Raw genomic sequence first — 26,008 nt, 5'->3', positions numbered from 1 at the left:
AAAATGGGAAAACTTGTCAAAAATTTCTTCCTCTCAAAAAAAGGGGGGGGAGAAAGAAAGGATGGAGGAAGGATGAAGGAAGGGGGGAGGAAAAGAGGAAGGAAGAAAGGAAGCAAGGAAGGAGAGGAGAAAGGGAGGAAGGAAGGAAGGATGAAAGGCAGGCAGGAAGGCAGGAAGGAAGGGAATGATACCTAGGAAAATATGCAAGCCTGTTTCATTTATTTGTATCCTAAGCAGCAGTGTCATAGAACAGACAGGTTGTTTCAGCCAACCAGACGGGAGCAGCTGCGAGTGCTACATCTTGGCAGTCCGAAGCGATTGGCTCCTCTCTGGGGATCGGAGGGTGTTCAGTTATTAATGACCGCTGAGCAGGCAGCACCATGTCAGTGTGACAACTGATCGGGTGAACGATGCACCACTAACCACCATGGAAACAAGCAGAAAGAAAGCCAGCTCCCAGGATCTCTCTTCACTGGATTGAGAGCCTCAGCCTGCCGGCTGAGAGAAAGAGTTCCGGAGAAAAGAAGGAACCCTAGCTGCAGCCTCCTGCCTTCCTTTATATCTTAGAATATAGACATAAGCTCGCTCGCATGTGTGCCCACCTATAGTACATGTTTGTGTATACTTTATTACACACACACATGCACCTATTTACACCCGGGCAAGAACACAACCATGTGATGATTATCGCAACTGAAGAACTGAGGAAGCCAGCACAGAGGGACACGGAAGGTGGTGTATCACAGAAACTGCTTTGGCAAGGTAAGTTTAAAATATACATTTCTATTTAAATATGCTCTATTTCTTCTTTAGTTGATGCTTGGTTTGTTTTCTTTTTTTTCCAAACCTAAATTCTCCGTTGATGTTTTCGTCTTGTCTGAATTCTAAAGCATTCTTCTTTCCATTTTACTTTTGAGGAGAAATTCAAATGCAAAAGCCCTCTGGCTTTGGGTATGCTGAGCTGTGTTTGTGGGATTCTCCAACATGCATTTTACTAGCTTGAACGCCCATCAGAGGCTGTGAGTGGGAGAGAAAAAGCAGTGCTGGGGAGAGGAGAGAGGGGAGGGGGAGAGGGGGAGAGGGGACAGTGGGAGTGGAGAGGAGAGGAAGGAGAAGGGGGGAATTTTCTTTTTTTTTCTTCACATTATTTGTAATGAAAAGCAGATCACACATCATTCTGTATTTTGAAACCAACCCCCTAAATGGGGCATTTTTCTCCCTTTCACCCAGCGGATGGAGATTAAGGCAAATGGTGCTGTATGTCAAGAGCTAAAATCATTAAGCAGAGTGGCGGAATGAGCATATCACAAACAGTTATTGAATTTCTGCCAGGCTACATCTTACAGACTGGGGTAAATGACTTCCCTTTAATAACATCCCCCCCGCTGGTCTGAAGGGACAGTGCAAATGTCTGATTGCTAATGCAGCTGCAACCAACACACGCGAGGCAAAAGGATCCCATGAACCAGGAGAGTTCTCATCTTCTTTGGTAATTAACAGAATCACAGCAGGGTGGCTTTAAAGTACATTTGCTATTTCAGAAGATTTTTGTTCAAACCGACTACTATATTCCCTTTGCTGTTATTGAGCTATGTGGCTTAATTTGCCTCTAATTTATTTATTTTTAACAATATGTCCTTGTTTCCATGCCTCTAATTTTAGTGAGAGCAGACTATGAATATGAGTAGAACCTTCCTTAAAATTTAGTGAAAAGGGGATAGTGTGAAGAAGAGAAAGGCAAGAAGTAAGGATTCAAAATATCTACCTAGGAAAATAGTGTGCCTGCCCTGGTACTATAAATATTACTCATATCCTACATTTCTCTTTAGTTTCAGAAGCAATACCTTTGAGACAGAATTACTCTCAGTAAACTATGAGCATCCATGTACCGATGATTCATGGAACACGGTGTGGGTTAATTTATACTTCCAGTCTTGTAAAAGGAAGCCAGCTACTTAGAATATGCTTTCAAACAGACAACATCAGTTGAGGATGTTTGTGGAAACATTCACTGCCTCCTTTAATGGGTCCTCTAAAGACATTAAAACAAACCTGGTATTTGCATTTCGTCTTCTGGAGCTCTCTCTTCCCTTCCTGTAGTTTAACTGACCAAATAGTTAATGGAGTCTGCTTCTTTCCAACTGCACGGTATTTTTTTTTCCCCTCACAAATATGATTTCAGAGTTATTATTGGTTTCCTAGTTTATAATATGGGCCAAAACCAAAAGACAATAACCAGTCACTTAGATCCTGACACTTGCCCATAAATGTGTCAAAATATGAGTCACTTTATAATATGTAAGAAGTCAATTAATTCCAGTGACCTTTGTAAATGATGACAATAAAACAGCTCTGACAATATGCCACTGGCTTCGATTTTCCCTCTGTAAAATGAACAAGTTTAAGGTTTCCTGCTCAGAGAGGAAAACCAAAGGTGCTGAAGCATTAGCTCGCGGTATTGGCAGCCCGGCTCACTCTGCCTCAAACGCCACATGCAATCTATAGAGAAAACAAAATGATTTATTACAAAGAGGAAAAGGCGTTTTCTTTGCTTTCCTGCTATTCATTACAAGTGCTGTTTTTGCCACAGAACAGATCTGAGATTTTTGATGTACCTCCTAAGAGGAAAAGCTTGAAGCAGACATTCAGCCTCCCGATTGCAAACTCCTGGATAATGTAGCACTGCAGTATTGACTTCAGTTTTTCTTAGACCTTTTCCAGGGAAACTTTCCATGCCAAACTCACACATACTTAAATCTGACAGAGCCTATTTTTAAATTGCAATCAATGATACCTAAGAACAGTGGAGTCACGCTTTAACCTTGGTAGAGCCCACATACATATTTTGTGGATTACACACAACAACACTGTGCCCACTTGAGTCTGAGAAATACAATCATTCCCGTCCCCAGTGTTGTCACCCCATGCGCGCCAGTGAGTTTGGTGATCTGATCAGCATCTACCAATGCCAGATGATGGACACAGGAACATGCCTGGAAGACTTAGCCGTAGTCTCCCCAGTCATGTAGCTATGCCAGAAATAGCTTTCTGGCAAGACAAGCGTCGAAGGATCATCTTTTCAAGAGTGTTGCTTGTCACAGGCAACACACTGAGTTAGAATGCTGATGAGTAGGTGGAATTTTTTTCTTTGGTGGTGGTTGTTGCTGTTAATGGCTTCGTAAACAGTGCTATCTGCTTTCTAGGCCAGAAATTTAGGGACCTATGAAAAAGGTAATCAACTTAGGATTCATCAACTGTATTTTATTATTTCTTTGTTCTTTTTTACACCTATCGCTTCTTTTTTTTTCTTCCTTTTTTCTCTTTTGCTACAAAATGGGCTTGGTGTTTTACTTCCCCCCGCCCCACTCTGAATTTTCTCTAGTGCAAAATTTCTGTGTGATGTGGCATGGTGATATTCACTGCAAACTAATTAAGTTGATCAGAAATGTCTGGAACCTGAGTTTAAAAAATAACACTTATGTAAGTTAAATGTTATTACTTAGGAGCCCCTGAAGATGATCACAGATGAGGTATCTGTTGGGGAATTTGAAGGAGATCATTAAGAGGAAGCTACTAGCATACTAAAAAAATGAGTCCCTCCTTCTAGCCTCAGGAAGGATGCCCCCAAAGAATAATTCAAAATAATGTAGCTCTAGCCAATCTGAAGAAACAATGGATCCATCTGCAGCCCACTAAAATGTTCCACATCCACCTGGTTCCGAGGGTTTAATCACTTACGTATCCATCACTCTTTAGTCCCATGAAACTAAATAAAGCAGGTAAACACTGGGCAATACATCAGCACAGCTTGTCCATGCTGTCAAAGATAAAGCTCTCCGATACTGGCCAGGCAGTGAGTACTTCAGAAAGCTTCAGTGTTTTGTCGCTGAACACAGGTCCCGCACAGAGCTCCGTGAATTCCTCCCTGCCTCTCCTCTGATAAAGTGATGTCTGCTTCGACACCTGGGAGGTAGGACATGGTTACAATTCTTCCTCTGACCGAAATGTAAAAGCAAATCAAATTCTAATATAAAGAAAGTAGGTGGTGCCAGAGGATAGAAAAAGTAATGGAGAAATAAAAATGTTTTCTTTAATACGATGGGAGGGGTGGAAAAAGACCTCAGTAGATGCTATTTAGAGGTCATTAAATACAGGGTTAGAAAAAAAGACAAAATGCTCATCTCAAATCTTTGTGAAGAAATATGGTACCCAGCCAGCCATCCACTATATTTCCATAACTGGGAAGTTTGTACATAACTGCTTGCCATCATGTTAATTTATCTTAGGCCACGATAAGGGAGGGCTTTTTCTTTTTTTAAGGTGCACATACACAGTTTCAGCATTAGAGAATGAGAAGGAAAACATATTTTCATATAATAATAGAATTTTAGGATTAAAAAGGACCTTTAGAAGATGGTCTAATATGCTCATTTCACAGGTGAGGAAACTGAGACACAAAAGGTCTAACATCTTTAGTCCAAATCATACAGTTCTTTATCAAGGCCTAGAGTAGATCCCTTTAGAGTGCTCCCTCCAGCACTCCATTAAAACTCCACCTACTCAGTCTTTCAAATATTTTTTTTAAAGAAAAAAGGCTTATAGATATGTGCCCCAAAAAACCCCACAAAATTTAAGGAAATGTTTATCAGATAATCAAGTACTTGAAAAGCAAAAGCAGGCATTCAACACTAGAAGCAATAACCATGTGTTAAGTATATACACCCAAATATTTCAAACTGATCATCTTTTGGATATAGCCCACTATGTTTTGTAAGGAGTCATAAAAATAAGAGCTTTGCCTTGTTTTTAAAACATCTTGATAACATTATTGCTACCCTTCAGCTGTAGAGATTCAACTATTGGTTATCCATTAGAAGTTTTTCCAGGAATTTTGAAGAGAATCCCCACCTCCTTTTTTACTGGGTTTCACTGTAATATTTTAAGGCATTTACATGTGGCCTCATTAAATCCAGTGTCCATTCTCAGGGTCCATGCTTGGCTTACATACCTTACTGGAAAACAGTGAGGACATTCTCAGGATAGCAATCCCTACTTCCCTCTCTCCATCTCCCCATCCAGCCTTAACTTTTCACTTCCAAAGTTTGAGTGAGACTCTGTAGGCAATGACATCTCCCCTTAATTTCACAGCCCCGTTTTTTTTTCTTTCTGGCAAATTTTTCTTGGTTTCTAAATGTGCTCTCCAAATTTTGCTTAGGATAATAGTAATGAACTGGCTCAAAAACTTTGGGGGAGTAAAAAAGGATATAAAAAAGTAACATAATAATTGTGAATATTTGTTTAGAGCGATATTGTTTGTTTACAGAGCACTTTCTCAACAATGACATTTGCTCCTCACAACAATTTGGTAAGGTAGGTATGATGCTATCATCTTCCTTTTAAGATTAGAGAATGAGGTTCCATGAGGTTAGAGATTTGCCACAGGCAGGGACCTAACATGTGGAGAAGTCAGGGTCTTCTGACTGCAAAGATGGGTACAGCACTGATCATAGTACCTGACACTTTGTGAGTCTTTTAGAAATATAGACTCTCATTTTTCTGAACTCCCACTCTAGACTTACCCTTCCAAGTTCTATGTCCTTTGCACCATACCACTCTATGTGGGCAGGTTTTTACAAATAAAAATCTGTACTTCTTAATTTAAATCAGAGCTAATGATATAACTGAGTTAAATACGAAAAACACAACATCTATTCTTGGAGAAAAAGATTGCATGTTGTTCTACGCACCCATCTGTATGTTTATCTAACAGCATTAACACTTTGATAAACAGTTGGCAAAGGTCTCAAAACTGGATAAAATGGAATGAGTAAGTTATTCAGGCAAGTTCCATGTTGCTGGAAAATTATGAACAAAGTCCTCAAAAATCACTTGATGTACCACTAATGGATAAAGTGTCAACATAAAAGCAACAACTCTGGCTTCTCCTTCCTGGTTAGTCTGTCTTGGGGAGATAATGACATACAAAGACCTCAATATGCCAGTAAGTATATTCACATTATTCTGAGAGCCCTCTAGGGGAAATCTTGTCTTTCAAAAGTAATATTGTCCTTGGAATAGGTGAAAATCCCTAAAACTCATGTACGAAAGGTTGTCATACAAAGTTTTATCTCCAGAAAGTGAAGCATTCCACAAATAATCAGCTACTCTATGTAAACATTTTCTTCTACCATATTTTTCCATATCTGTATTGAAAAGGCCCATGGACTCCCCAAAGACTCACTGAATCAATTAAGGGCCTAGCATCAACAGGAAACCCTTTCCATTTCTGGAGGCCTGAAACCTCTGGGATTTAATTCCCTGAAGAGTAAGAGAGGAGGCATTGTTTCCTGACTTGTTCATTGCAGGGAGTCCAGGAACGGGTGAATGCAATGAGTGAATACTCCCCTGGGACCAAGCCTGCTAATGTGCCATGGACTAAGCAATGGCCATCAGGAAGGCTCAGGACTCCCAACACTTACAATGACTTAAATAATGCTATATATATATTTTTTTATTATGTTATGTTAATCACCATACATTACATCATTAGTTTTTGATGTAGTGTTCCATGATTCATTGTTTGTGTATAACACCTAGTGCTCCATGCAGTATGTGCCCTCTTTAATACCCATCACCAGGCTAACCCATCTCCCTCTCAGTTTGAACCTCAAATGTTTGTTTCTCAATGTTTGTGTCTCAAATGTTATATATTTTGACTACTGAAAATATTTAAAGAGGCTTTCTTTTCATTGTGGTAGAGAAGATTGATTTGTGCTTATTACAAGTTTTCTCTAAAATTTCTCTAAAATTACAAAACTGAATTAATAAAATGACTGCAAAGAAACAAAAGGCAAATATTTTGGTAGATTCATTCCACAGGAGTAAAATTTATCCATAATATCTTACAGTCTCATAATACTGAAAGGTCAAGGCATTTAAATTACATTGTCAGCTAATTTATGCTTTGCTTTTGTTAAGAAAAAAATAAAAACTCAAAAAAGTTTTAAAACAGACATGTATTTTTAGAGATACAATTCGTATTGGCCTTTGTATCTCCCTAGAATATTTTTCTCATCACTATATTCATATGCCCAAGACATAGTGGTCTTATCATTGTTTACTAACAGTGTCTCTGGGCTCTACATTGAATTTTATTTTCATTAAAAATTGGTCACTCAGAATCACGAATTACTTAATCTGTTCCACAAAGAGTATATGGAACCACAATGGCCTTTATTGAAATTTCAATAGTTGCAGGGGGAATTTGAAAATACATCTAGACAGATCATATTTTGATTTCTACAAAGGCCAAGGGGATAATGGCCTTCCACCGCGTCTGCCTAAGGACTGAGAACAAAACAATAAAGTAGGCAAAATGGGGCTCAGTCTAGGTAACAATGCTGTATCATTTAAGAGAAAGTGCAATAGGATGGAAAGAGAAAAACAACGCTACCACTGTTTGCGGGGGGGAAAAAAGACATTCTAAGCACATATAAGCCTTGGAAGCTCTAGTCCTAGTAATTTTTGAATGAAAAACATATGCCATTATAAGATAGGAGCTTAGACTGTATTCAGCCAACAAGTCAGTATCTTGTGTGACTAGCCGAACTGATTCACTTACCAAACACATAATTTATATTTTTTCCTCTTTTGTAGTTTATCACCCACTGATTTTTTTACACAAACACTACAGCTGCTCAAGGAGTGTCATAAGGTGATGTTCAGCTAACTTTTTAAAATCAGTGAGGCATTTGCCAAACTACCATTTCCATAATCAGTTACTTTATTTTTAATGAGCAAGCAAATTTCATGTAAACATCCGAGGCTCATCTTTCATTTACACTATAAATTGTATCACAGTGTGTAGCTGTTGGACAAAACAATCAAGGAAGTGAAGAATTAACTCTCTTTTGACATAAAATACTTTCAGTAGAGACCTTAAGCGTTCAGATCACATCATGTCTTCGACAATCCTTTACTGGCTAAGGGACTGGTCATAATATTAGCAGATCTCCTTTTTTACATACAGGCGTTTTCTGTGCCAAACATTGTGTTAAGCACTTCGCATGTGTTTTCCCTTGTAATTCTCATAATAACCATGTGGAGCAAGTACTGTTACTAACCCCACTTTACAAATGAGGAAATTAAGGCTTAAAGAAGAAAAGCAACTTGCCTCAACTAATGAAAGGCAGACCAGGAAAAGGAACCTAGGTCGGTTTTGGCTCTAAAGAACATGGCTTTTGTGCATGAGGCCAACACTGCCTCTTGTTGGTACTACCTAAACACAGCTCATCCATGCTGCCTTCTGGCATCAGATTCTCTATCAAAACATAATCATTCCATTTATCATCCCCTACCATGCATTCTGCTCACACGAGGATATTATCTCTGCAAGATTCATTCCTGTTTTCTTTTTGCTGTTGTTGTTTCTGGAGGAAAAGTGATGATTGACTTATTTATATGTGGGTATCACTATTTGATAAACTAAAATGATTTTTGCAGTTCAGTTCACAGCCAGACTTGAGATCCGGCAGCTTATAGTTCTCTTCCACTATTTTTCCATCAGTAGAGTCCAACATGCTTCTTTACCTGTGGCCATGCACCGCAATAACTGGCACAAAGGAAAAATGCAAAGCTTAGCTTGTAAGTCTTAATTTTCATTATTTATACCAGTCTGTCCACAGCCCTAATTCTAATCTGTGGATCCTTCCTTACTCATGCATTCTCTTTTAAACAAGAAGCATCAAAACAGTGAATACTATTTCACTGCTAGTATGATCATCAATTTTCAGTGAAGTTCATCAATCCTCCTCAGTATTAATAAGCTTATAGCTCCGTAAAGTTAATAGACAAAACCTGTTTTTCAAACTGAATGTGCTGAGCCAAACCTAAAACTTCAGCAGAAGTGTTCTACTCCAGCTTTTTGCAAAACTTCAGCATTTCTCACTGAGTGACCTCCTCAAAGAGCTGTCTGGGGAGTCTTTCAGTTTGACTGTCCTACATTAAAAAAGCTGAATGTGAAATTAAGTACAAAATGTTACTAAGGATTCTTCCCATGATTAGGAATGGGGTTTCAAGGGCTCATGTTCATGTACATTTTCTTTTCAGAAGGAAGATTTAAAAAAAAAAATGTAAGTAATTGGACAAATGAAAAATGAACTTCAAGTCTGAGGTGGTAGACAGCTAAGATATCCATGCCTCATGAAAAACCTAATTCAACACATGTAAGAAATAAAGGATGTATAGTTAGATTAGTTAGATTAGATTAAAGTTTTGGATTTTTTTTTCCTACTACTTCTTACATTCATACACAACAATGAGGAGCAGAGGAGAGAGGGGATGCTGGCCAACAGCCTTTCAACATGTACCACAGCCTGGGTCCTGGTTAAGTTCTTTCACACCTCATGTCACCGAAGCGCACAGCCCCACAAAGGAAGAGAATGAAGAAGCAAATGTCTGACTCCAAAACCTATTCTATTAAAACCATGTTATTGTGCCTCCTACATCACATATTTCTTAGAATAAGCATAATATATTTCTCCTTTGAGAAGCATTTTACTTTTTATGCAGAAGCATCCAACAATAGTTTCCTTCTATAGTTTTAAGCTTCTCAGCAAAGATCAGAAAGCCCATATAATAATTAAGCAAACTTGACAGTTTTACCACCTGGTGCCACCTGATAGTATTTCAAGAATGACAGAATGAACATTTAACATAACTCAACTAACCTAAAATAAAAGTATTACTTGTGGATTTTTTTTTTACTCAAACATTCTCATTAATCTGTGTAACTTCAGAAATGTAGTGTGTTTAAAAAAAAAATCATGGTTGAAGTCCAGAAGGACTTATGAACAGCTAAGATCTTTATCATTTCTTAGGGAATGCAAATCCCTAACAAAATAAGAAAATTTTTCTTTTCCATGAATATCTTGCAAATCGAACATACAGAACAAGATTTCAACCTCATCTTTCATCCCTGAATGTTGCTTATCAGATCTGGGCAATATCTGAAAACTTCCTTCTATTTTTAAATATCGTGTACACCTAGGAAAGATGATGAACACTTACAAGTTTAAATCTGCCCATAAAGAAGTTTTCCTGTCTAGAGTAGTAAACTCCTTGACTGCCACGTCCTGCCTCCACTCCTTTCCACACCACACTGAAGGTAATGGTATATTGAGTTCTTAACCTCACTTAAGCAAGGAGCTTCCTGTTTGACATAATCATGTTAAATTATAAATCTGTGTGCTACTCTACTTTACTTGATTGAGATGTCTATGAATCTTTGAAAGGAGAGATATTCTGAGGTAATATACCACTTAGGCATTCATTTAGACATGTTCATATCATGGTCATTTACTCAATCACCACGGATACAGGATAGTCAATAAATGGAATCTCAAGAATTGATAAGGAATGATGTATGTATGACACAGCGAAGAGAACCAAATCTGTCTATCTATCCATCTAAATTCTCCCATCTTAAGAGGTACCATGCTGTAAAATTTTGGAAGGCACCATATTCCAAAAGTATTGCTAACACATTTATTGTTTAAATGTTATATATATGTTTGTATATTTTGCTTCATTTTTAATGTGAAAGCAAAATTTATTAGGCTGTCTCTGATGAGCTACATCAAATTCACTTGGGCGCTTATTTTTAACATAGAATATTAGAATCTCTGGAAGAATATAAGAATCCCTAGTGATTTTTTTTTTTTTTTTTTTTTTGGCACCAAGTTTCAGAACTGATGATTAAAGATTCAGGTCCTTTTTCTTTGTCCATTGTCTGCCACTCTTGTTTCAGGTTTGTAAAGTTTGTTTATTTGAGACAATTAATTGCCTGAATCAATACAAAATATTCATAAAACAGGTACACTGTGTTGTGTTTTCCCCGAGAAGATTGGGACTAGGATATGGCTCAATGAGTTAGGGATTTGATAAGAGATCTGACAGACATTCAAGCGGATGCTTTTAGTAATATGCTTGTAAGTCTGTGGTACCGACGGTCCCTATCTCTACTGCCATTCAGTCATTTCTTGGCTCTGGAGATAATGTCTGTAGCATGATAGGGGTGAGTATATACCAGAAGTGGGCAATACCCTTTATTTCCCACATGTTCATGAACTCCTATTTTCATGTACTTAACTACATTTTACGTGCAACTGAGCTGAGGGTCACCCAGAGGCTGCCCACTGACACCATTAATGAATGAATTCTATGCTGCCCATTGATTTGCTTTCAAAGATCATTGGCTAATATAAGGAGTCAGAACTGGTATAACAGAATTGTCAAACTGAGAGAGATTTTACAGATATTAGGTCACTTGCTCAAAGGCACTCATTACTTAAATACATAACTAGAACCAGAAACCAGGTGATTCAGTCCCTGCGTAGTGGTTATTTCACAGCCCACATTGACTGTCGTGGTTGGGTTTCAAAAAGATTGGGCCCATATGCTCCTATCAAATCATTTTCTTAAGCACCGTTATGACCAAAAGTTCCCAAAGTCAACTCTGTAGGGAAATTCAGCAGTGCCTTCTCTGTGAAGGGCCCATATATGTACAACCTCTTAGCTGCTGGGAGTCTCGCAGAAGTCCAATTCATTCTCCAGCCACTTTTCAAGATGCTTCTTTAGAGTGGCATTTTATTGACAGTAATATGTTGCTGCTCTGCATCAAGTATATGAAGTATTTGGGACTGGGGTTTTGAATATGTGCCCTAAAGCAATTTTAGCTGAAGAGTTGTTTTGTTTCCCTTTTAAGTCACGGAAAAAGAGAGAGAAAGAGAGAGATTCTTAAAAGGAAAAACACACAAAATGGCAACTATACAAAAAGTTTCATATTTATCCAAAACAGAAATAGAATGATCCCAGTTCTTTGTGCTACTCCATTGGAAATTTCTTCTCTTCTTGGACATTCCATCTAAAATTTAAAAGGCTCCGAGACTATTCCACAATAATCCTCTTTGCTGGGACCCTAAGAAACTTTATAACACACACAAAATAACGACAGTCTCTGAAATTATAAATCTCATTGCCAAGTTATTTTTGTGAGCTTTTATTAAGACGCTGATGTAAGTTTCATCCCCAAAGAATGCATAGTCTAGAATAATGGGCACTCAAGCCCCTGAGTTGTTGCATTAAAATTTTTACATTGTTGGGGTGCCTGGGTGGCTCAGTCGTTAAGTGTCTGCCTTCGGCTCAGGTCATGGTCCCAGGGTCCTGGGATCGAGTCCTGCATCAGGCTCCCTGCTCTGCAGGAAGCCTGCTTCTCCCTCTCCCACTCTGCCTGCTTGTGTTTCCTCTCTCGCTATATCTCTCTCTGTCAAATAAATAAATAAAATCTTTAAAAAAAAAATTTACATTGTTGACAATCACATGATCTTCTTCAGTACCACTGTGTCCATTTATTACAGTGATTTCAGAGAGATAGTTCTCATTTTTCTCTCATGTGAAAAATCCTCCTTGTGAGTACAAATGAATGATGTTTAAGTTAAATTTTAACAATCTATGTAAGATTTTGTTTCCCCCAAAATGTAATCACATCATAAGAAATGACAATTGTCCTATTCTATCATCTCAGAAAAGCTGTATTCGCGTTTTTGTAGATTTAGTTAACAACTGTATTTCTCTATCTATTCCAATGCCATCTTAATATAAGCATGCATGCACACCCCCAAATATTGGACTTAAAACAATTTGCCAACTGTTAATAGTTTCTTACCAGTTTACAAACATTTCAATTAAGTCTAGCCACATTTACTTGTACCTGGTCTCCAATAATATTTCTCCTTCTATGACATGCCATATAACTGAGATGACAAGTATTGTGGTGCCTTTTAAGAGTTATTTTCATAGAAAACTCTGGAAAAAAATCCACTGGCCAATAAAATTCTGCAATCTTTAATGGAAATTAAAGTCAAATACCATTCAAGTAAATCTATTTTGCTCTGCCATTTCTCCTGTTCTCACACCTCCATCTCCAAAATTAGTATAAGTTACAATAAATTTTAATAAGTGATAACCATTACTATGACTATTATTAATTTGGTAGTGATTAACATTTAGTGATTACTTTCTATGTTTCTGATGCAGTAATAAGAACGTTTTTATACTAAGAATTTTTAATGCATTATTTGTTTTAACTTTCACGACATCTCTCTGTGTAGATACCATTTAACACCCATCTTCTAACAGATTAGGAATCAACGTCAGAGGAAGAGAAAGAATTAGAGTCCATGTCTGATCCTTTCATTACTAGGCTGCATCTATAGACTGCCATTTTAAGAGTCAGAGAGCAGGAGTACCAGATCAAGCATTTGCATTGGCTACTTAAGAAATCTTAAGGTTAAGTGTGGGGCAAAGTGGGAATTGTGAAAAGTGATAGTCCTATGATACCACTTTGGAGGATAGGCTATATTTTCATTTTCAGTTTTCAAGCATAACACCATTCAAATCTCTGGGTTCGGGCTTATACTCAGGCAACATTTCTGAAAGTCAACCTTGCTAGAAAACTGACTCCTACTGTTGATGAATTTTTTCTTTCCTTCCTTCATGCGTGCCTTCATTTTTCACAGCTCTGGCTAGTGTTACAGAGTCGGAAAGGATGGAACCCCAGGTAGAGAGGAGAGAGAAGTCGTACAATTCTCTTTCTCCCACTTCCTCTGTATCCTGCTGCCCCATAAATGTATAGTTCTGTAAGCCACAGTTCAGTATAATTCTAGGGAATGAAAGTGTCTTCTGTCATCTGCTTTAGATTTACCAAATACAACCTTTTGTTCTAGAAATGTTCTCACATGTGCTGCTAGTGCTCCCAGTTTATATATTTTGAGTATCATTATGCTGTCAGTTGAGTAACTAACACCATCACTTCAATTGTTGGGGCTCTCAGTTTAAAAAGGGAAGAAGGGAGATACATGAAAGTATTAAGTATGGTTGCCGGCAATAGTTTAAAATGGTGCTAAATAAGAGAAAAGCCTCAGCATTAATCCCTCTACCTAGTCTTTTTGGGGTTTGGCTTTTTGGAACACCTGCTAAAGAAAGATTTTTAAATGTGGGGAAAAGGAGGGTTGTTAGAAGGCAGGGATGGAAAATGTGGAGGACTTGCCGAGGGGAAGCAGGGGAAGAGATATTTATGTCCTCTCATAAGCTGTAAGCTGCACTATTCATTAATTAAAAATATGCACGCAAATACCCAGGCTCTCATTCCACTGGAAGCAGAAGCAAAATCTGGAACAAGAGAGTCATGACTTCTGTCAAGAGAGTCATGACTTCTGGAACAATGGGGAAGAAAGGAAAAGCAAGCAGAGGGAAGGGGATAGTCTTATACACATGAGAGAAGGAAAAATGAGGGGAAGGGAAAAGGAGTTAGAAGTGAGTTGGGTGCAATGTATGGATCCACTTGTCAAAACACAGAGACAAAAGCTTGACCATAGACTTCCAAGAGCTCCCAGTGCAGAACAATTTCTATCACCATATCAAAGGAATCATGAAAACAGAAATGTACTTATTTCTGTAGACTGAAAACTGACAAATAAATTTGTAAATAAATTTGTATTTCCAAACAAAATAATCACAAAACCTTTTAAAGTGCCCTTTAAAAGTAATTTGATTCCTCTCCCTGAGATAAACCGAAGAATCCAAGAGTCAATATGTTGAAAAATGACAAAACAGATGTCAAATAACCCTCATTTTGCAACAACAACCTTCTGTAAATCTGGCATCTAGTTTTTCCACTTAACATCATGTATGAAACTCAGAAATGGTACAGCCGAAGAATGGAATACTAATTCATGACAGCATGTGGAAAGGAGCAGATGAGAACAAAACACCACAAAAGTATATAAATTGACCAAGTGAGATTGCATATGTTACCATCTTCTATGACAACAAACACTTATTGACTGACAATTGACATCTGGTTTGCTCCCCTATTCTGCAAATCACAGAAATGGGTTGCTGTGGCAACTGTCATGTGCTATTTAGCTTGCTGGAAGGAAAAAAACAAAACAAAACAAAAACCTCAAAGTACCTTTCAAGACACAAATACAGCATGCCTTTTCATTGTTCCTCCCGCCCCAAGAGAACAAATCTCCTGACAGTAGATTTATTTTTTCATAGCTTAAAAAATGGGCTGGCTTTCCATCATTTGCATTTTTTATCATGTATACTACCAATTTATGCAAGTAGGGAAGAAAAAAAATCCATAGAAATATAAAGGAGATAGATACAGATTGCCTGAGTCACATGAATGTGATAGGGCCATAGTCATATATAGCATCCCCACTTTTATCATCGGCAGCTCTTTTAGCCAATTTAACTCCACTGATGTATGTATCAAATTCATGCATGATAAGCCGAGGAATACACTAAAGAGCTCGACTCTTAAAGCATCAGCAAGGCAAGATTATTTTTCTGAGCCAAAAACAAGAGCAAGGTGCAAAGAAAAGATCATTAGTTTTCATGGAAGCACATTCTTAATCTCCCAGTAACACATAACATAGTCTGTTCACAAAAATGCTACGCGTGACCTTAGAACACATCAGGTTACCAACATCTGTGCACCACGGAGCTCGCAAATTAACAGCTCTAAGCTGAAGAAAATGGGAAGAAGAATACTCATCCCTTACCTATTTACTTCTCCCCTGGGAGCTAAGAGAGTGAAGGCAGATATGTAGAACATTTAAGGCCCTGAAAATGGAATATTAAAAGCTCCAGTCATTGTTCTCCATATCGAATGGCAAGTTAGATAACTTTGCAAACTCCCCAGACAGTGGTCTGATGTGGAAAAGTCAACTCTTTGAAAGAGCTCAGTTTTCAGCTCTTGAAACAATAGGAGTCTCTTCTCTCTGGAAGTTCAGGGAGTTTGAGCAAGCTAAGAAAAATGGTCCACTTAAAAAACGAACAGGTCTGTCCTCCATCATCACCATGAATGCAATGTGAAAACCCTCTTGAGTTTCTCACCACCCTAGGCTTCACTGAAGGACTCACTATTTTGAGGCAGGAACTCAAATAGGGCAAAGATTGGTGAGGTATGGCTGCTAAACGACACTAGGTATTTATAATAAAAGTAACAATAAGGTAGGAGGAACTGAAGCCTCAGTGTGTGAAAATACTCCATATGCAGTATGCAGATAAAAGGGCCCTTTACAGATCTTGGAGGGAAAAGTACCTGACTGTATGCTGTATTAGTCTTCTGCTGCTCCATTTAATCATACGGAAGAAATGGAATGAACACACAAATAGATTTTTTTTCACTTTTCCTTGGGCAACAATAGAGAACAATCAATTTAAAAATAATTGGAGAAATTTGTGTTTTGTTCAGAAGATAAAAGGAAAACACTCATTCAACGGTACCACATAGAATCATTTGCTTAATAGCATTTCTAATATGTTATGCATTTATGCAATCTACTTCTTACTATATTAAAATGCAAAAACAATTACTTTGAATGTAAATCCTAGAAAACAATCAAAGTTTCTATTAAATCAGGGAAGACACAGTTAAGCTGCAATGTGATTTGCAGATGCTCATGAATAGACAATACTTAGAGTTTCTCTCACTCGAAAGTGAAAGAGAGGCTGGTGGAGATTCAGAGATTCCCTCCCTCCTACTCTCCCTCCTGTTTTCCTTCCTCCTCTCTCCATTCTTTCCTACTGTCCCTCCATCTCTTCCCTCCTTTTTTATTTAAAGTCTAATACTTGAAATCATGTAGGCATGTCAAATCGCCTCCTGTCACAGTCCCAGTCCTCCAGCAGGGAGAAACTTCCTGACAACATTCGGTTATGAATAGTTTACACTCAGCTGATCAGTCACAGGGGAATAGGGGCAGTTTCAGCCCTCTGGGCCCTTTGTCACACACAAAAAGTCTTGGTTTGTTCTTCATACACTTACATTAAACCCATTTCTATTCATTAAAAAAATCAAAATAAGCATGTTCAAGAAGACGCGACTGAACATGAAGCAATGAATAAAAAGATTCTGCACATGCACAATAAGCATTTGTATCTCACTATGTCTGAAAGGAATTTTTTTAATCCACATGCTTTAATTGTGGTGCTCCTGAGGTTCTCATCTCAAATAGGAGATTCAATAAATGTTTTTCATGCTCATATTAAATGTCAAGGCCATAGATTTGTTATTTCAGATCTAGTGAGCAATACTGTTGGATCATAATGAACCCCCAAAGATTTCTTTGCCACGCCCAGCTGTCCATTTCAAAGCTCTGGGTCACCCTATATACTTCCAACTCTGCTGATAATATTATAGAATCTAGTATACAGAGCTTAAATTTTCAAGTAAATTTTATTCATTTCATATGCACTTCATGAATTCTGGGTGCTTCCGCTGAAACTTGGTGCCAACAATATTTGCCCAACTTTGACTAATAGCAGCTCTTGTTTTGGTTTGCATTAACTTTTGTCTTTAACAGAGTATGTATGAATTTTATTGCAACAAGGGTGTTTTCTTATGCCCTAAAGTATTTAGGGGAGCAGCGTCTTCTGTAAGGTTCATATTCCAGCACAGATTCTTTATTCCAACTAGGCTTCATTAAAGACACAAACTTGAGGCTGTTGAGATAATGACGACTTTTCCACTTGATCACTATCAGCTGGCAACCAACAAGGTCTGGCCTCCACCCACACCGAACCAAAAAGTCTGTCAGTGTTGAGAAAAGTCGTCTAGAAAATTGGTTTGGTGTGGTGGGAGGCAGGCAATAAACCAAAGGTAAATAAATCATTTCTGGTAGTCTTTAGAGGCTATGCAAGGAAAATGAAACGGGGATAGTGACTGGAAGCTGTACTTATTGGTAAGGCAGTGTATGATCAGGTATCACTTGTAAAGAGGGTCCAGGAGCACATGCCAACAGGATTAGTGTGGGAATCAAATAGGGACATATATAAAAACCGAACTAGATGTTTGCAATGTAGCACATTATGATTGCTATTACTTTTGTTGCTTTTGTTGTTTGCTGATACTGTTATATGACAGAAATAGGAAATTAATGGAAATGGCAAGCACCTTAAGGAATTTTTAGGATCAGGACTGTAGTGAAATATGCAAGGATAAATAAATCATCAATGACCTTATCTGCCTATGGATATTGGAATTAAATCTACATTAGAGAAAATTATATGCTTCTTCTAATCTGTTTCTCCAATTAGTGGGAATTAGTCATTAAACTAAAATTTTTCAATCCCATATTCTCCATTATCCTGACACAGTTTAATTCTCCTATATTAAGGACAGCTTTCATTCACTGAAACAAACCTATACCTTCCAAGAAAATCTATACAGCACCAGAAATAATCACAAAGATATATTGTATCTTAGTAGCCAGCAACATGAATTCCAATGAGCAGAAATCAGAAAAAAAATTTCATTCTATTTGCAATTTATATATTGAACTCCGATCCACAGTGGTTTGATCTAAACTTTATTACATGGTTGTACTTGAAGAAAATGTGTAAAATGTGAATATAATATTTTAAAAAGTAAGTATAAAGTATACACAACTCTAGCTTCAGAGAAAGTTTCCCATAATATAAATCAATGTTGACTAATTCTTTATTGAGCAGTATGAAATATTCCTGCAATAGAAAATTAATGGTAAGTTAACTTTATTTCACAAAGTAATTTTGGTTGGACACATGAGAATAGTAAATCTAGGTGAATGTCCCAGATCAAATTTAAAGGATTCTAGATTTTGAATCATGTAATAGTGTGAAGGGAAAATGTCTTCTCGTAGCTGAAATCCAGTAATCAAAAATAAAAATGTATTATATCCTACCCTGTGAAGCTGCTATAACATATTGTAAAACCATTTGCTTTTCTTAGCCTAAAATGACAGTTTGAAACACATTCTTAAATTATCTATTGAGAGTCTATCACGAAGAAATTCTTCCAAACAGGTGGTTTTCCACCTAGTTTTCATCTAATCTGTATATGAAATGAATTCCAGGCTTTTAAGTGTAAAATGGGTGCAAATTTACATTATTTTGAAAGCACCCTCTCTCCTCATTAAGATCTAGAACTCTTTTTCCATGACTGGTCCTCTAGCCATGTGCAACCCCCCAAAAAGATGCTTAAGTTGGCATATTGCCCAAGCTCTTCCTGAGGTAGCTGTTGTAAAAGAAGTAATGTTAGCAAGGGCCTATATTGCCCATTAACACAAAATTAAAATTTGGTAGGCACTACAAATTGTACTACTTTCCATTTCAAAGAAATGACCATTTCGCCTTTTTTACTCCCTCATTTAACTTTAGTCCTTTCTATTCACTACTTAAAGATAATACAGATTTCTTTTTTTTTTTTTATGTCACTGTTTTTAGGGATCTCATATTCCCTCAAATGTTCACTACCGAGATGTAGCCTAATCCTTAAAGAGGATAGTGGTCAAATATCACTGGAAACTTATAAAGCCCATTATGAGCAGGTATAATGTGGATTAATTTGATCCCCTGTGTCAGTAATAATTTCTAATGAATTCAAGGGAGTCCCTGGCAACCAAATCTCACAGGGTTGTCTACATGAGGCGGTCCTATATAATGAACCCCATGTAAAGAGCTGTTGTGATATTCCTGCAAAGTTAAGTGGCTGTAAGGTAGGTGACAGGAAGAAGGAAACTCAAAGCTTTAACTAGCATATAGTACCTTTTATTTCCACACATGAAACATATCATAAGACTTCGCTGATCTATTGCATGTCAAGACCTAACTCTGTCTGCCCCTTCAGACTTCTTCAAAGTACCACCAGGTCATCTCCTATTCATCATTTGTCAACACAGGGCTTAGGGAGAGAGTCCAGGACTGGTCTACTAATGAGTGTCTTCTCACTGAAAGATGCACACACGTGCCCAAAGACATGTAAATTCCCTCTTTACCTTTGCTGAGATGATTACTTTCAAGACTCAAAACCATAACCCAGCAAGATTTTTGTCAAGCTTTCAGTGGAGTTTTTATTGTCGTTCTGTTTGAAAATCTTACAGCCCGGGACACAAATATGGCCCTGTTGTTTGAAGCAGTTTGTCAGGAGTGTTAAGGGGTAATCATACGGCATGAAGGAAATCTGGCACTTTTCAAATGAAAATAGACAAACAATGCCATGCTTGTTATAAGGAACTAATGATACAGACCGTATCAGTATTGTCAGCTCTAAGTTACAGTAACAGAAAAGCAGCATCCCTCATTGGAGTCATGGCTGACCCCAGGACACACTTGAAATGTGGTGCTATAGCTTATTCTCTTGTTCACTGCATTTGAAGAAATATTTCAATCACAGGAGTTCAATTTATTTTCACAATGCTTAGTAAAAATATAAAACACACTGATATTTATGCTGTTATGTTCAGTAGCAAAAAAAAACACAAAAAAACAAAAACCAAGATTTTATCATAGGCAGAACAGAAACTGAACTGCCCGAGACTCTCTGCTCTGAGTTCTTGTCAGAAGAACATTCTTCTCTGGAATGTAATTTTTTGAGTTTTCTCTAATAATATTGCAACTAAAATACTCTTCATTCTCTACCTGGAGTACATCATAGGATTTTTGTCCAGAGGCTTTCTTATCTTCTTTACAAACCAATGACTTTCTGTTCTGCCAAACTGAGCTAATCAAGGAGTACAGATGTGATGAAAACCTTTTTGCTACCATCCTTTTGTAACATATCTCTGCTTAAAAAGCCATCCTTCCTAAGACTGGTATAAAAGCATTTACTTGCAGCAACAGTATAGAACAAACTATTTTTCTTGTTTTTTTGGAGAGGTGGGAGGGGCACATATATGCCCATCATGTGCTCTCATGTGTAAGACCTAGGGAGAGCAATGCTTGTAAGATCAGAAACACAAGGCAGCATGCTTGTACTTGGGTCCATAGAATCAGCTCGAGCTGGAATCATTGTTTACGTATTTTCTTTTAACTACACCGGGGAGATGGACAGTCTTCAGGTGACTCAAAGAATGGAGACCTCAAAGACTTAGGGTTAGGGTATTTGGCTGTCTTCCAATGAAGAAGAAAATGATTTAAAAATTGCTTGAATTATCTGCATAATTACCCCAAACGCTTTCATCTGAAATGTAGGATAACTGATAGCAGGTCTCCATGAGACATGCATTTCCAAACCATTGTACTATAAGGCAACACTGTGAGTATTTCTTGTCTTCCAATCAGGAGATTGCTAGGGAAACTATCTTCAAATGTAGCCAGAAATGCCTCTGAAGATAAAAGGATGGCATCATATACAAATCATCCCACTGCACTACCTTCCCAAATAAACTGGAACTGACTAATAAGAATGAGCTTTTTGAAATCAAAAGTATCAAGGAAAAAAGGAAAGCTTATGTAGGAAGAGTTTTCCTCTTCACCCATGTGAAATTTTTAAATACAAATTCATGCCTAACGAAATTAATTACCCTAAATATCTACCAATAGGAATAAAAATTGGAACAAAATGGGAAACTTTAGTACAAGAGTTTAATCAATCACATTGAAGATTTTCTGAACAGAACTAAAGGGATCTTCATATAGACATGTACGTGCATGCACACATTTTGCCAAGAGCATAATTATTTTTCCCATATAAATACATAAATTGTTTTTGAGATACAAATAAAAAAATCTCCAAATTCTCTATGAATTTGTAAATTTCCTAAGAATCCTTTCATAGACTACTTCTGACCCTAGTAAAATTCTCACCTTTTATGTACACCATAGTTTGACACACATGTAAAATGTAAACACACACGACGAAAACCTGAAAATATCATTAAATCTCTATGTAAATTTATCTGTCAATAAGATTATTTTTGCACCAGGCAAAATACTGGAAGAACTTTGAGCCTATTTATTTAAGAGTAATACAAAAATTATATAATAATAGCACTTAAGGGGCATCTTACTTTAGAAATGAAGTTACTACAGGTCACAAGGTCTTCTCTCAATTCTTGGGTCTGCATGCTTTCAGTACGCTGCAGCCAAAGTACTGTCAATCACCTAAATAGAGATCTATACAGTTCAGTTATAACCTGAAGCAAGCTTTCCATTAGTCTGTTTCCCAAATTGGAAAATAAGATGATTATACTACAGTCTAAGATGAGTGAATGTTAAGGATAATGCATAAGTGAGTGCTTTTCCCCAAAAATGCCTACACTCCGGGCTAAACAAATGCTAAATAACAAGGGAATATAAAAAAGAAGATAAAAAAGCAAATCAGGCAACCCAAATCCACTGGCTCTCACACAATATTGAATTAAGTACTGTTACACTTTACCATAGTGTTCCTCAATACATGAAGTGATTCTCATAGACTACAAGCACAAAGAGATGAGTTCTGGCTTAGAAATATCATTTGTTTTGCTAATCATGTACAAAAATCAACTTCACATATAATGCTATTAATGATGCGCTCGGTTGAGCAAAAACTATAATTAAAAATAAATACAAATCAGAATTCTTTTCATAATGAGAAATGACAGTATCACGACAAGCTGGTAATTTGTGAGTATACAGAAATCACTACACCAATATGAAACACTTCTGAGACTCAGACTTCATTCCCCACTTTCTAAAAGAAAATTATAAAGGAGGAATTTCTGCACTGAAAATTATCCTTCTCGGTTGTTGCTATGCTATAACTAGCTTCCACAAATCTCATGTTTTGGGGGTGCCACATTTGGAATTATTTTTTTAAAGAAAACTATCCTGACCCTGTTTTACTTTATTCCTATGGCTCTCCCCACATAGCACAAGCCTCAAATCTGAAAACAGCAGAAGAAAAAAAGATAAAAAATCTAAGACTCCCTCAAAATCTGCCTAACAGCATATTTTAAGATTTGGGAGAAAAAAAGAATTGTGCTATTTAAGTTACTCTTGGTTTCTCTAAGAGAAATTCATCCTGAGCTTAATTTCATAAGGGATGGAAATAGTACATGACTTAAGATCTGCAGGAAGGTTCTCTGTGTTCAAATACAAGGTCTTAAACATGACAGGGACACAAAATAATATCAAATCTACCCTCTTCTTTTTTCTCTTTGTACCTATAGCTATTCCTATTGTAAGAATAGGAGAGAATCTAAGCCAGTTTGAGAATCTCAAAATATCTGATGTAAGAATCTGAAAATGCCAGAATCTAAGGAAATCAGTCTCAATGATAGTATCCATTAACTGTATGGGTATCCATTACATTTCAGTAGATAAATTCTGTACAATAACAAAACTAATTTTGCTCTAATTAAAAGACTTCTGTATAATGACAACTATATAGGAAATCTCTATGGGATTTCACAGAACATTAACAATCAATTTGGAAACAATAGTGAAAATTTCGTTCGAACCCCACATTTTGCACAGAACTAAGAGAACAATATGGTTTATCTGACTGGCACAGCAAAACTAGACCCAGAAAATGGGTTTTCTTTTTCTAGCTCCCACTGGGCTGCCTTTGAAATTTCATTTGCATAAAACTTTTTTTTTTTTTTAATCAGAGGAGAAACAGATAACAAAAACCAGTGTACCCATCCAGTGGGAGGAAACACCTTCCTGAAAAGACAGTAAGATGATGGGTGCTATGTTAATAAACATTTGAGAGAAAGTAGAGTTTGCTAATATTAAAAGATAAACTGAAGAATATTATTGGAAGTGCCTCCACTGACAGGCACTTGGAGAGAGACTTTGATAGAGAAAGTGTGGGAGCAAAGACAGAATTATTGATTGACTCTAGTTGAAAGCCGACTTGGCTGTTTCTGGTTGGTTTCAATTTTGTAACCGTGAGGTGTTGGCAGGCTTAGATTTTGGTTTGCTTACATGGCCCTCTGGCCTTAGGGCCACTTCAGTCTAACTGCCTTCTTGTTTACTTTAACAAGGTTAAAGGTTAAGACTGGGCTTCAGAGGCAAAACAAAAGGATCTGAATGTACATCTGAGGGAGAGTGAACTGGCAAGTCATTTAACCTTTTTGGCCTTATATATAAAGTAAGGATGATAATGGCGTCTACAAAAAGAGTGGACCTGATGATTACCTGTGAGAATGCATGTAAGATGTGAGACCAGTGGCACATGGGACATGTGTGGCATTGATGTATTACTATTAACTGCTACTACTATACCCACCCTCTTCCTGAGCATTTCCTTTTTTCCTGTGCTATCCCTTAGGTGGCTCATATTGACCACGAAGGCTGAGTGCTATCCCACCACACTTGGGGATTCTTCCCACCTTGCAAGGAGAGAACCCAACTTGGATTCGGTCAGAGCCAAGGGAAATAGACCTACCTGTGGCAGGCCTATAGACTGAGATGATGGTGGAGGAATTTGCACTAGAAAGAATGCCTAAAGTCTCTCCAAATTTTCAATAGTCCTTTAGAATAAGCCACCTTTGCATGAGTCATTTCACCTCTGAGGTCCTCCGCTACTGTATTTCTAAGAGAGGATGGATGGTTCAGAAAGTGAGGTCTTTGGAGCTCTTTCAGGATCAGATGCTATGGGCAGGAAAGCCAACCTGGGTAGCATCTAGATCTTTCCAGATGTCTGCCTTCTCACACTCTCCAACACCACCCTACCTCCTGTGCTAACCAGAATAGATCTTCTTTCCAATGTTTGACTTAATGTAAATACAAGTAAGACTTTATGTGAACAAAGGGTTTCACAATCGAAATGAGGTTGAGAACCAATGGATCTCTATACCCATTTCCACCTAGGAATTTACAACACCAAAAATATGCTGATTTTATAGGATACCAAATATATCCAGGTGGCTGAAACTTCAATAGTATCAAAAAACCCTATCTTTCTGGGCACCTGGATGGTTCAGTTGCTTAAGCATCTGCCTTTGGCTCAGATCATGATCCCAGGGTCCTGGGATCGAGCTCTGCATCAAGCCCCACATGGGGCTCCCTGCTCAGCAGGGAGTCTGCTTCTCCCTCTCCCACTTCCCCTCCCCTGGCTTGTGCTTGCTCTCTTTCTCACTCTCTCTCTTTCTCACTCTCACATAAATAATCTTAAAAAAAAAAAAAAAAACCCTAGCTTTCAATTTAGCAAATAATCATAATGGTTATATTGTATATATGTCAATATTAATAGTTACTGACAACACATTTTTCAATCAAGGGACCTAATCCAGGCGATTTACTTACCCAGTGGTTAGCATGCCTTAATTTGATGACTAAAGTAACTCTCTTCTTCATTTATTACTGTGTAGATATAAACATGAAATGAAATAGGAATAACTCCAGGTAATTAATCAGACAGTGTTTAAAAAACCTCATGACTAAAGTTCACTGACCCTAATGCGTTAATGACATAAGCCTGCAGTACTGAATGTAAACTTGCAATCAGTTATATACAAAGGTTTAAATTGAATTAAGTCAGTTTACCCACAACTATCTTTTAGACATCTTTTTAAAAACCTTTCATGTTCACAGAGAAGTATACACCTTTTAGAATGGGAAGGAACCTTGACTATCATATAACCAATTTCTAGATTTTAATGATCCATAACTTGAGGTACAGGAAAGTAAGATGTCCTGTCCACAATTATAAAATCATCTAGTAAACCTGACCCATACATATTTCATATCACAAAGCAAATTTTCTTCCTATTTTTTTAACAGATAAATCCTATAAGATAATATTCATTAAACTATTCTAGTTAGCATTATCTACTTTCTGGAAGTTGACCTACAAATTCAAACAATTAATTAGTTTTGAAAAACTGGAAAATAAATATTTGTCAAGGAAAAACGAATACCATTTTACAGGAATGCATTTAGTGTAATTCAACACTTTTGGGATATGGAACCTTCAATTAGAATTGAAGAAAGATTGAGTCTTACAACAAAGGAATATAAAGTCAGATAATGGGAAAATAGAATTTAAGTTCCTTACACAAATGAACTTAGCTAGCAATTTGCTATAGAAGAAAAGGAAAAACTGGGCTTTAATGTAGCCATGGCAACTTCCTATCTTCACCAATTTTTGAACTTAAATATCCAAATGTTTCTCTTCTTCAGACTCTGTAGT

General features: G+C 37.3%; 2 protein-coding genes across 7 annotated transcripts in view; one reads left to right on the top strand and one right to left on the bottom strand.

The window, feature by feature from the left end:
- IMMP2L (inner mitochondrial membrane peptidase subunit 2) overlaps positions 1–26,008 on the bottom strand; it is an 889,807-nt gene that overhangs the window by 438,022 nt on the left and 425,777 nt on the right. The window lies entirely within an intron of this gene.
- Positions 311–26,008, top strand: part of LRRN3 (leucine rich repeat neuronal 3) — a 35,887-nt gene continuing 10,189 nt past the window's right edge. The window contains exon 1 of the mRNA XM_045864396.3: positions 311–762. The gene's annotated coding sequence lies outside the window, so the exon portion shown is untranslated. The remainder of the gene's footprint in view (positions 763–26,008) is intronic.

The sequence above is a fragment of the Mirounga angustirostris genome, unplaced genomic scaffold (genome assembly GCF_029215605.1).
Source record: "Mirounga angustirostris isolate CCGP_5_RB_7025 unplaced genomic scaffold, mMirAng1.0.hap1 SCAF_12, whole genome shotgun sequence".
NCBI lineage: Eukaryota > Metazoa > Chordata > Mammalia > Carnivora > Phocidae > Mirounga > Mirounga angustirostris.
The sequence above is the reverse complement of the archived record's forward strand: the minus strand, read 5'-3'. Positions and strand labels throughout refer to the sequence as shown.